Source organism: Nylanderia fulva, unplaced genomic scaffold (genome assembly GCF_048542155.1).
Source record: "Nylanderia fulva isolate GAGA-0341 unplaced genomic scaffold, ASM4854215v1 Scaffold227, whole genome shotgun sequence".
NCBI lineage: Eukaryota > Metazoa > Arthropoda > Insecta > Hymenoptera > Formicidae > Nylanderia > Nylanderia fulva.
This window is the reverse complement of record NW_028190291.1, coordinates 37,020-48,892: the sequence shown is the minus strand read 5'-3', so window position 1 is coordinate 48,892 and position 11,873 is coordinate 37,020.

The following is an 11,873-nucleotide window of genomic DNA, read 5'->3' as shown; positions in this document are numbered from 1 at the left end:
AGTCGCTGAAGCGGGAATCGAACCCGCGTCTTTTACTTTCCGGGCGACTGCCCACACGCTGGTACGAGACACAAGGTACACAAGTGTCCGAAAACGAAAAACGCATGCTGTTTTTCAGTAACACGCGCATGCGTTTCATGGGGCAGATCGATGGTAGGAAACGAATAATTAAAAGATGTAATAAAAAAGTGTAAAGCTATGTATAAAATAAATAATAATGAAATAAATAAATAAATAATATGCATAATTAAATTAAATTTTTTTTTCTACGCGTTCTTAATTAATATGCTGTATTTATATACTTCATTCATTTATTCATTTATTGCTTTATTTGCCCCCTTAGGGATTAAGGGCGCTTTTTAAGGAGCGTACCCAAACCTTTACAATCCTCCTCTATTTCTCTAGCTATATGTTACAATATGTTACATATGCGGCGCTTTTTTCTGATAGGAGCGTTCCCGAACCTTTACAATCCTCATCTACTACTCATTACCATTTTCATATCAATTTCCCCTGGCGCTTTTTTCTGATAAGAGCGTTCCCAAACCTCTACGCTCTCTTTTGATCCACTCGCACCTTTTCCCTTCCTCCTTCTTCCGTCTCCTTCCCCCTTGTCACCAATTCCTCTCCTTCCTCTTTTTCCATTTTCCCCTTCTCCTTTCCGCCGAGCCTGCCTCTCTTCTCCTTTCTCCTTTTCCTCCTTTCTCCTGGCGCTTTTTTTTTATAGGAGCGTTCCCAAACCTCTACGCTGCCCTTTTAATCCACGCGCACCTTTTTCCTTCCTCCCTTCTTCCGTCTCCTTCCCCCTTGTCTCCAATTCCTCCTTTTTCCTGGCAGGCATGTGGGGTGATTGGCCCTACTTGGATTCGAACCTGGGACCTTGGGCATACTGTCTTATGACTTAACCCACTGGTCTACCATTTCACCCCTGTATTTATATAATAAACATATTATACATATAAGAAACATTTAGACTAATGTTTTTAAAACATTTTAAAATGATTTTGAGAGCAATGTTATTAAAAGTAGTATTTTTAAAATATTCTAATAAACGTATTAATAACATATAAATTTAAAGTGTAAGACAGGCAATAAGAGCCAAATCGCAAATGACAGTATTAATAACATTTAAGAAACATTTAGCTAACGTTTCTAAAATATTTTATTAATATTTTAAGAGTAATGTTATTAAGAGTAATATTTTTTCAATATTATAATAAACGTATTAATAACATTTAGGAAACATTTTTAATAATGTTTGTAACGGCATAGCCGTTACTATCGCCTCGCGGGCCGATCATCCGGCCGCCACGTGAGACTGGCGCCTAAGGCGCCCCCCCTAAACGTCATACACGGACTGCCTCACTCCGGGGGCGCCCCACTACTGCGCCGTTGCGCTATCGGCGCTACTCCCGCCATGCACCCGACGCATGGTGGGAGGCCGTCGACCGGGTATATAAGCCGACTCGGCGGATGAGCCGGCACCAGTCTCGTTTCAGACTCCTATAGCAGACAGCGGGCTTCTCGCTGTTAGGCCGGGCTTCTCGGTTTCTGGTTCCTTCCGTTTGCATCGGGCAACGGGTTTCCCGTTGTTTCCCGGTTTTCGGTCTTTTCTTACTACAAGTCGAGCAACGGGCTTCCCGGTTTCCGGTTCCTCTTGCCGGACGACGGGCTTCCCGTTATTAGGCCGGGTTTGTCGGTTTTCGAAATACCTCGTTCCCCCTGCCTCGGGCATATTAGGTGACTTGTAAGTCCCTTCCGGACACCACTATAGGCTATACGCCTTCGTACATTGTATATCCAGTCTTCATATACCGGGTGACTTGTAAGTCTCTTCCGGACACCGTTATAGGCTATACGCCTCTGTACATTGTATATCCAGTCTTCGTATACCGGGTGACTTGGAAGTTCTTTCCGGACACCGTCATAGGATATACGTTACCGTGTATTGAGTCCGATTTTCGTACGTTGTACAAACCGGGTAGTCAGTAAGTCGTTGTATATATTGGGTAGTCTGTAAGTCTTTCTATACATCGTCTAGGCTATACGCCTTCGGCGCATTATATCCGGTTTCCGCTATATAACATAGTCAGCAGTACGTTCCTCCGGGACAAGATATGAATATATTTTCTTTTGCATTGTATAGCCTCAATCCGTATTACCTGCAGGGTGGCCTGTAAGTCCTCAGTAGACACTCTACCTTTTATTTTTAATGAATAAAAGCATTTTTGTAAAGAAATAAGCGAGGCTGAGTCTCCCTCTTCTCCCGAATCCTGGAACTTGCGAGCCGATCCGCGGCGTCGGGAAAGATGCACCGTTACACGTTTTTAAATTATTTTATTAATATTTTAAGAGTAATATTTTTTAAATATTATAATAAACAAATATTTTTACTATTATTCTAAAGACCAAAATCCACGAAATAATTAATACCTTTAATAATTATCACCACCGTTTAACCTTTACATATGAGACGGAATCAGACAGATGTATTAATTTTTTGAATACAACGATCTCTCGGTCAAATGGAAAGCTTGTAACAAATTGGTACAGAAAGAACACGTGTTTGAACAGATATATAAATTTCTTTTCCAATTACCCTTTTAAATATAAAATGAACACAATTTTTAATCTTGTAGATCACGCGATTCTTTTATCTAATGACCAGTTTCATGACGAGAATATTAATATCGTGAAACTGATTTTATTTAATAACTGCTTTCCTAAACATGTAATTGATCGTTGGGTTAATAAAAAGATTAATTTTTTAAAACACAGAAACATGAATGAATCGAGTAATGAGCAAAATATTGTTGATAAATCTCTTTTCATTTCACTATCTTATGTTAATAGCTTAGGCGATATCGATCGAATTTTTAAAAATATCGGATTTAATGTTGTTCATAATATTTCTAAAAAATCGAATAATTTTTTTTTTTCAAATTACACTCGGCAAGGATAGACTGCCTACAGATAAAAAGACTAAAGTAGTTTACGAAATTAATTGTAATGATTGCAAAGTGTCATACATTGGACAAACAAAGAAACATCTATGTACACGTGTAAAGGAACATTTCAGCAACATCAAAATACATTCGAGTAATTTATCAGTTATCAGCAAACATAAAATTGAATTCGATCACGATTTTGAACTTTTGGACTTCGCCGGTTATTTTGCACAGTGAAAAACACGCAAGAAAAAGAGAAATCGCTGAAATGTTTTTTATTAAGAAAAATAATAACGCTATTAATTTACAAAAGGATACCGACAATCTAAATAATATCTACGACAAAATAATAAAGGTCGTTTAGTCTCTCATAACTCGTCTAAGAGTCTTGACGTGTTGTCAAACCGACACTATGTTTGTTCTTGACATCTTAAAATTATAATTTTATTTTTATTTTTACAAGTATGTTTCGCTTTTTTTATTATTTTGTAATATTGTTAAGTGAAGTATTTTTTTTATTGTATTAATCTCTGTACTGTATTTTTTTTCTATGTATATCTAGATCACTTAATAAGGACTCAAAGAAGGGTCAAAACGTTGATTTAATAAATAATATTTGCCAGTACGGTCGAGAGAAGAGTCTTACCTTTTTTTAAAATTCTGTCTGGCGATTCTCAAATATCTACGTTTTTATCAATTAAAATATTTTTTAAATATTTATTAATACGTTTATTAAAATATTTTAAACATATTTATAAAACATTATATTATAACGTTTAGAAAATTTATATAAAATCAACATTTTTAAATGATGATTAAATATTTCTTGCTTGATTGGCTTCCGGTTCCGGTAAGAGAGTGAGTGACAGGTGTGTGAAAGCGTGGCAGGTATTTGTGAGGAAAGAGTGAGAAAAGGGGTGAGGTGAATAGGAGATAAGAGGTGAGAGGGTGTAGAAAAAAGAAGAGGAGAGATTGAAAGGATAGGAGAGGATAAAGGGGTAAGGAGTTAGAAAGGAGAAAGTAGGAAAAGGTGAGACACGTGGACACGTAGACACGTGGAAGAAAGAGAGTAGAGGAGAGTAGGTGTAGGGAGTAGGTGCAGTAAAGTAAAAAGATAGGGAATTCACTAGGGAATTCACTAGCGAGTTGGAGCGAGTTGGAGCATAGAGTAGGTGAATCGAAGAAAGAAAGCGATAAGAGGGAAATGATTAATGAAGAGAATATTAGAGATAGGAGGATAGAGATCAATAGAGATAGGATGTTAGAGGAAGGGGGAAAAAAGGGAGATGAAGAAGAAATAAAAAAAAAGGCAGGGAGGCCGAGAAGAGTAGAGGAGTTAGGGAAGGAGAGGAGGAGCAGTATGGGATGTATAGAGGATTTTTTGAAAAGGAAAAGAGAAGAAGGGGGAGAGGAGGATAAGGAAGAAAAGGAAAGAAGCCTAAGAAGGAGCAGGAAGACAGAAAGGCTGAATAGAGAGGTAGGGGGGATAGAAAAGGAGGAGTTAAGGAGAATGATGGAAGAGATAGGGGAGAAGATAACAGAGAAGTTAGGCGAGGAAATGAGAAAATTGAAGATAGAAATTTGGAAAAAGGAGGGGGAATGGAGAGAAGAAAGAAGAGAATTGAGAAAAGAGATAGAGAGCCTGGAGAAGAGAGTGATAGATTTGGAAGCAAGAGTAGAGGAAAGAGGAAGAAAGGAGGTAAGAGAAAGAGAGGGGGGCGAAGGAGGGAGTAAGGGGATAAACGAGACAATAATAGGAAAAGTGAAGGACATAGGAAAGAAATTAGAATGGCAGGAAAGAGAAGAGAGAAGAAACAACATAGTAATAAAAAGAATGGAGAAAGGGAAGGAAGGTGTAAAGGAAAGAGTAGAGAAATTAATGAAAGAGATAGGAGCGAAAGCAGAGATAGAATGGATAAGGATGTTGAAAGGAAAGGAGGGAAAGGAAGATGAAATGGTGGTAGTAAAACTAGGAAGTGGAGAACAGAAAAGACAGGTAATGGAGAGGAAGAAGATATTAAGAGGAAAGAGGGTGAGAATAGAAGATGATTTAACATGGGAAGAGAGAAAGATAAAATGGAGACTAATGGAGATCGCGGAAATAGAAAGGAGGAAAGGAAACAAGGTATGGACGAGCTATGGAAGGATAAAAATCAATGATGTATGGTGGAGATGGGAAGAGGAGGAAGGTGTGCTAAAAAATTGGAAAGGAGAAATTAGAGAAGGTATAGAGAAAATGAGGGGGGAAGAAGGGGGTATGAAGACAGGAATGGAGGAAAAAAAGGGATAGAAGAAGGGAGAAGAGAAGAAAGGAGGAAAGGAGGAGGGGAGAACAATAGTAAGAAGAGAAAGGAGGAAGGAGAAAGGGGGACGGAGGAAGGAAGGAGAAAGGAACAGGAGAGAAAGGAAAAAGGAGGGGAAGTAAGAGAAGAATGGAAGATAGGTTTTTGGAATGTGGCAGGGCTGAAGAATAAGGAAGAAAAGTTCTGGAAGAAAATAGAAGATTGGGAGGTGGTGGTGATGATGGAAACATGGATAGAGGAAAGGGGGTGGGAGGCGATTAAAAAGAGGTTACCGAAAGGATATAGATGGGAGAAGCAAGCAGCAAAGAAGAGAAAGAAGAAAGGAAGACCGATGGGGGGAATGATCATGGGGGTAAGGGAGGAGAGGGGGAAGATAAAAGTATCAGGAATGGGAGAAAAGGCGGAGGGAATAATGATGGCGGATTTAGAAGTAGGAAGAGAGAAGTGGAGGGTAATAGGCGTATACATCAACGGGGACATGGAAAGGAAATTGGAGGAAATGAAGGAATGGATGGAAGAGAAAGAAGAGAATAAATGGACGATTTTGGGAGGAGATTTCAACGCAAGGACAGGTAGAAAGGGGGGGGTGATAGGAGGGGAGGAGGAAGAAGAAAGAAGATCAAAGGACAAGAAAGTTAATGAGGAAGGGAAGAAGTTGATAAAAGAGTTGGAAGAGGTGGGATGGGGAATTTTTAACGGAGGGATAAGAGGGGATAGAAAGGGGGAGTACACATATACAGGAGGAAGAGGGGAATCGGTAATAGATTACGTGGTGGGAGAGGATAGAGTAAAGGAAAGGATAAAGAGAATAGAGGTGGGAGATAACATAGAATCGGACCATCACCCATTGATTGTAACGCTAGAAAGAAGAGGAGGAGCTGAAAAGGGAAAAAGGGGGGAGGGAAAAGGAATAAGAAAAAGAGGGAGATGGACAAAGAGGGGAGGAGAAAGAATAAGAGAGAAAATAGAGTGGGGAAAGGGGTGGAAGGAGGGGATTGAAGAGGAGCTAGAGGAAAAAACAGGAAGAATAGGAGAGGAATTGAGAGAAGGAGAAAAAGAGAGTGGAGAAGGGAAAAGGAAAGGGTGGTGGGACGAGGAATGTGAGGAGAAGAGGAAAGAAGTGAGGAAAAAGTTAAGGGAATGGAGGAAAAAAGGAGGAGGAGGAGAAGGATATAGAAAAGTAAGGGCGGAATATAGGCTAATGTGTAAAGGAAAAAGGGAGGAGGAGAGGCTAAGATGGTACAAGGAGGCGATAGAGGCAAGAACGGAAGGAGAGGTATGGAAGATTATAAACAGGGAAAGGAAAAAGAGAGAAGGGGTGAATGAGGAGATAAAGGTGGAGGAATGGAAGGAATACTTCATGGACTTATTGGGAGGGATAGAGGTAAAAGTGGTAAGAGGAGGAAAAGAAAAAAGGGAGAGGGATGAGGAGCAGGAGATAAGCAGGGAGGAAGTGAAGAGGATGCTGGAAAAACTGAAGAAAGGAAAAGCAGCGGGGGAGGATGGGATACCGAGTGAGGTATGGAAATAGGGAGGGGAGAGGGTAGAAGGGTGGGTATGGGGAATGTGCAACAGAGTATGGAGAGGAGAAGGATTGCCGGAGAGGTGGAAAGAAGGGATAATAGTGCCACTGTTGAAAAAGGGAACGGGGAATAAAGTGGAAAACTATAGAGGAGTAACATTGATGCCAACGCTATACAAGATATACGTGGGGATTTTAACTGAAAGGTTAAAGGAAGAAATGGAGGGGAAGAATATGATACCGGAGAGTCAGACAGGTTTTAGGAAGGGAATGGGGGTGATGGATAGTATCTATGTGTTGAACTATCTGGTGAATAAGAGGGTAAACAAGAAGGGGGGAAAGGTAGTCGCGGCATTTATGGACCTGAAGGCGGCGTTTGATTCGGTAGATAGGGAGGTGTTAATGGAGGCAATGAAGAGGAGGGGAGTGAGGGAGGGATTAAGGAGTAGGATAGAAGAGGTGTACAGGGAAACGAGGAGTAAGGTAAGAGTGGGGAAGGAGGAGGGAGAAAATTTTTGGACGGCAAGGGGGTGAGGCAAGGTTGCCCAATGAGTCCGCACTTATTCAGTTTGCTGATAGCGGATATAGAGGAAGTGCTAAGAAAAGGAGGTTGGGGGGGGGGGGTGAAACTGGGAGGGGAAAAGGTGCATTGTTTGGCGTACGCAGATGATATGGTACTGTTGGCGGAGGATGAAGAAGGGATGATACATATGTTGGGGAAAATGGAAAGTTATATGGACAAGAAAAGGTTAGAGGTGAATGTGGATAAGACAAAGGTAATGAGGTTTAAAAAGGGAGGAGGAAGAATGAAGAGAGTGAAGTGGAGATGGAAAGGAAAAAGGTTAGAGGAAGTGAAAGAATTCACATATTTAGGGTATAAGCTACAGAGGAACGGGAGGCAGGAGGCGCAGGTAAAGAACAGAGTTAGGAAAGCAGGAGCGGTGATAAGACAGGTGTGGGGAATGGGAAAGAGAAGGTTTGCAGGAGACTGGATGAAAAGAGTATGGCTAATGGAAAGGTTGGTGGGGACGGTGTTGGAATATGGGGCGGAAATATGGGGATGGAAGGAGAGGAGAGAGGTGGAGGCAATGCAGGAGCGATGGATAGGTGGACGTTAGGAGTAGACTGGTGCACGCCGGGGTATATGGTAAGAGAGGAGATAGGAAAAGACAAATTTAGGATAAGGGCAGGAAGGAGGGCGGTAGGGTATGAGAGGAAGTTGGAGGAAGGAAGGGGAGGAAGTTTAGCGAGGAAATGTTTTGAGGATATGAAAGAGAGGATAAGGGGAGGAAAGGAAAGAACGATGTGGGAGGAAGAGAGGGGGAAATTCTGGGAAGAAAGAGGAATAGAAGGGAAAGAAATGGAGGAAAAAAGGGGAAGGGGAGAGGAAGTATATGAGGGGTGGGAACAGAAAGACAGGGAAAGGCAGAAGGAGGAAAGATGGGAGAGGATAAGAGAGTCGAGATATAATAGATGGTATGGGGAATGGAAGGAGGAGGGTTTACCGGAATACCTGAGAAAGGGATGGGGGGAAAGTAGATGGAGAAGGATAGTTAGGTTCAGAATGAACAATGAGATGAGAGGGGCGAGATACTGGGAAGAAGAGGGGAAAAGAAGGTGTAGGTTATGCGGGATAGAAAATGAAACATGGGAGCATGTGATAGGAGAATGTGGGGGAGAAGGGGGGAAGGGAAACTGGTGGGAAAGAATGAAGGAAATACTGCAGGAAGGAGGAGAAGGGGAAGGATGGATGAGAGAAATAGAGAAAAAGAGGGAAGAGGGGAGAACGGAAGAAAGGAGAGAGGGAGGGGAAAAGGAGGAAGGAAGTATGAGGAGGAGAATGAGTGAGGTATGAATGAGGTGGTGGAGAATGTATGGGGAATCGGAAGCCGAAGCGAAGCGATAGGTAGGGACGGCTCTTTCTCTCTCTAAAGTAGTAGATAAGTAGGTTAAGGTAGAATTAAGTTATTTGTAAATTAGATGTAAGAGTAGAGTTAAGAGTAGATATAAGTAAGATTGTAAGAGTTTGTAAGGTTGGGGAACGCTCCTTCAAAAGCGCCTTCAATCCCTTAGGGGACGAATAAAGAATTGATTGATTGATTGATTGAAATATTTCTTGCTTGCTTTGAGGGGACAGTAAATGCAAAAAAAAGCATTTTCTCAGGGAGGTCAGTCTACAGCATATAAAAAAGAATAAAAATAATTAAAAAAGTACTTATCCAAACTTGTAATACCACAACTTAGGAGTATTTAATCCCAGAAGCTTTGTAAGTATGCTCGTCACAAATTTATATGATACAATTCAGTATTTTCAAAAATAACAACCAATCGCGCTTCTTTATTTTACGCAAAACAAAAGATAGTGATGCTTACATATTTAGTGTTTTATTCCCCTCAATCCCTAGATTGATACTATAGCTCGATTATGTTTCTATTTGCACAGATATTAATTGTGTCCTGCGCTAGGGAAACTCTCCCTCTATATATATATATATATATATATATATATATATATATATGTGTGTGTGTGCGTGCGTGCGTGCCTGCGTGTGCGTGTGTATTAATAAAGAGAATAACACCCGATAATTATTTTTCTTTTACAACCCTCCTCTTCTCGTCGATTCAATTATTACATCTGTTCGGTCTCGTAGTGGACAAATCCACAAAGACGACTTTCGCGGGCTTAAGATCAGTCAGGAATTGTCGGAATCGGCGGTTAAGACGAGAAGTGGCTCGGGCTACATCGGATTCCCCCGTGGTCGATTCCGATCCGAGTCCATAGAGCGATTCGGAATAGATAGGCCTTGGGTTAGGGACCACAAGAACGTAATCAATATCGAGTTAGCCGATAACACCTTCGAAAATTTGTACCCAGATACCCAACACTACTCTCCCATTTTCTCATCGGAGGAATCCCTAGCTCCTTCTCCCGTCCTTCCTGCTTCTCCCGAATTCCAAAAACCACCCCTCCCCCCACCTCCTTTTCTGAACACAGATTCTCCCAGGTTCCCGTGCCCCCTCCTTATAGACCTCTGCAACTCTCCCTCGAACTCCGTTTCCCGCGAGGATCCCGAAAGAATCATTCCTTCGGGATCGAAACAATGGACCTCGCGGACGACTCAGGGGAAGAGGAATCTCCTTTCTTAAAATCTCCCACAAGTCCATCTCCCCTACCTATCCCATCCTATCCTAGGAGCTATGAACACATAGACTGTCATTATATCCCACCATACCACGTCATCGTACGTCTTTTATTTTATCAGGGCTTGTGAGAGAAATCCTTTCCCAGATAACGACGGTGAAGTGCAATTCGCACACGGGATTTACTTTACCTTCCCTATTTTAGAACTCCCAGAAGGTGCCTATTGATGCAGCGAGATCGATTTGAAGAATAATTCATTAGAATCGTGAAACAAAGTACCCCGGGCACCCTTATTCTTATGTTCCTCCCTAGTTATGAAAATCCCGTAGGACTTCCTGGAGATCTTTATCCTTCTGTAAAGATCCTCCTAGCCTTCCTTCCTCCCCCCTCCATAAGAATTTCCGAAGTCCCATAACTCCGACATATAAACACATATACACATAATATTATTTATTTATTAAAATGATAGTTATAATTATATTGTAATAACCAATCAGAATATTAATAAATATATATATTAATAATAACTCTCTCTCACCAGTCCCGATTGATGACATCCGAACCAATGCATTCCCCGCAAAACGAACACAAACATGCACTTACACTAGGCTTACCCTGCGTGTAATTTAAGTATACTTTAAATGTATTTTTCTTTCGTAATCTAAATTCAGTGAAAATAAATCTATTTTGTACATACAAATCTGCAATTATTAATTAAATAAAACCCACTCTTATTTCTTTCCAACCTAATAGCCGCACAAGGTCCCATCGTGAGCAAAAAAGATTAAATTCTCTTGCCAAAAAGAGACCATCGAGTGAATAGCCTTTAAATAGCGTAAAAATAATCCTTTAGGTTGACCTATTTGGGTCTTTGCACGTTCGCTCGACTCGAATGCACCGCCAAGCCCATTTGAGATCAGCATAGTTACGTTCTTCCTTCGACTCTTCCTCTTCTATTGAGTCTGGACGTAACAAAAAAAAACAGATAAAAAATTTATAGCAATTCCGTACATAAAAAATTTGACTGAACACATCAGCAATTCCGGAACACGGAATTTACACACTGTGGAATATAAATGTTTTTAAACTTGATAATATTATAAAAGAACACAAAGATGCCACTCCAAAAGAATCTAACAATAATATAATATATAAAATTAAATGAAAAGACTGCTCAGCTTCTTATGGGGGCAGACAAAAAGGTAATTACAAATTAAATTGAAGGAACATAAGTCTAATTTAAAACAAAATGAGACAAAACACTCGGTCTAATGTCTCAATATATTGCAGAAACGGGATCACAATATCGATTGGGAAAATCAAAAAATTCTAGATCATGAAAAGAATCATTTTAAAAGAAATTCCCGATTCAGCGACTTTCGGATCTATATTTTTTCTCGCATTTATTTCTTTAGAGGGGTTAGAAGGGTTTGGAAATTAAATCTCAAATATGAGATTATTTTCAGATTTTAAAAGTCTTGGTAATACATCGAGAATGATATGTGCCTTGTGCCTATTTTTCCAACGAAAAATTAATTTATGTTGGAAATATACGCAGCATCATGGCTCTAAGATCTTTATTATTTGGATTTATATTTAACATATTACAGAGCCTTGAGTTAATCTTATTGTTATTTTATTTTAAAAGATTGATCTCTGAAACTATCTATATTAAACAACAACCTAATGGTTTAAATGCAACAGAAGACAGTGAATATTTGGATTCGTCCTATTTTCCGTTACTTGAATCTATTTTTAACAAAATAAACACGAAAAAAACTTAATTGTTATTGCTCCTCAACTCGGTTTATTTCTCGGGTATAAAATTACAGTCGGTTAATACTTATCGTCATTGTTTGTTCCACAACACAGCAGTTAATATTAAGAAAACATGTGTATTAATACTACAGTTTTTGACATGTACATCATAATTTAATTTTTTACCGTTTGACACATAT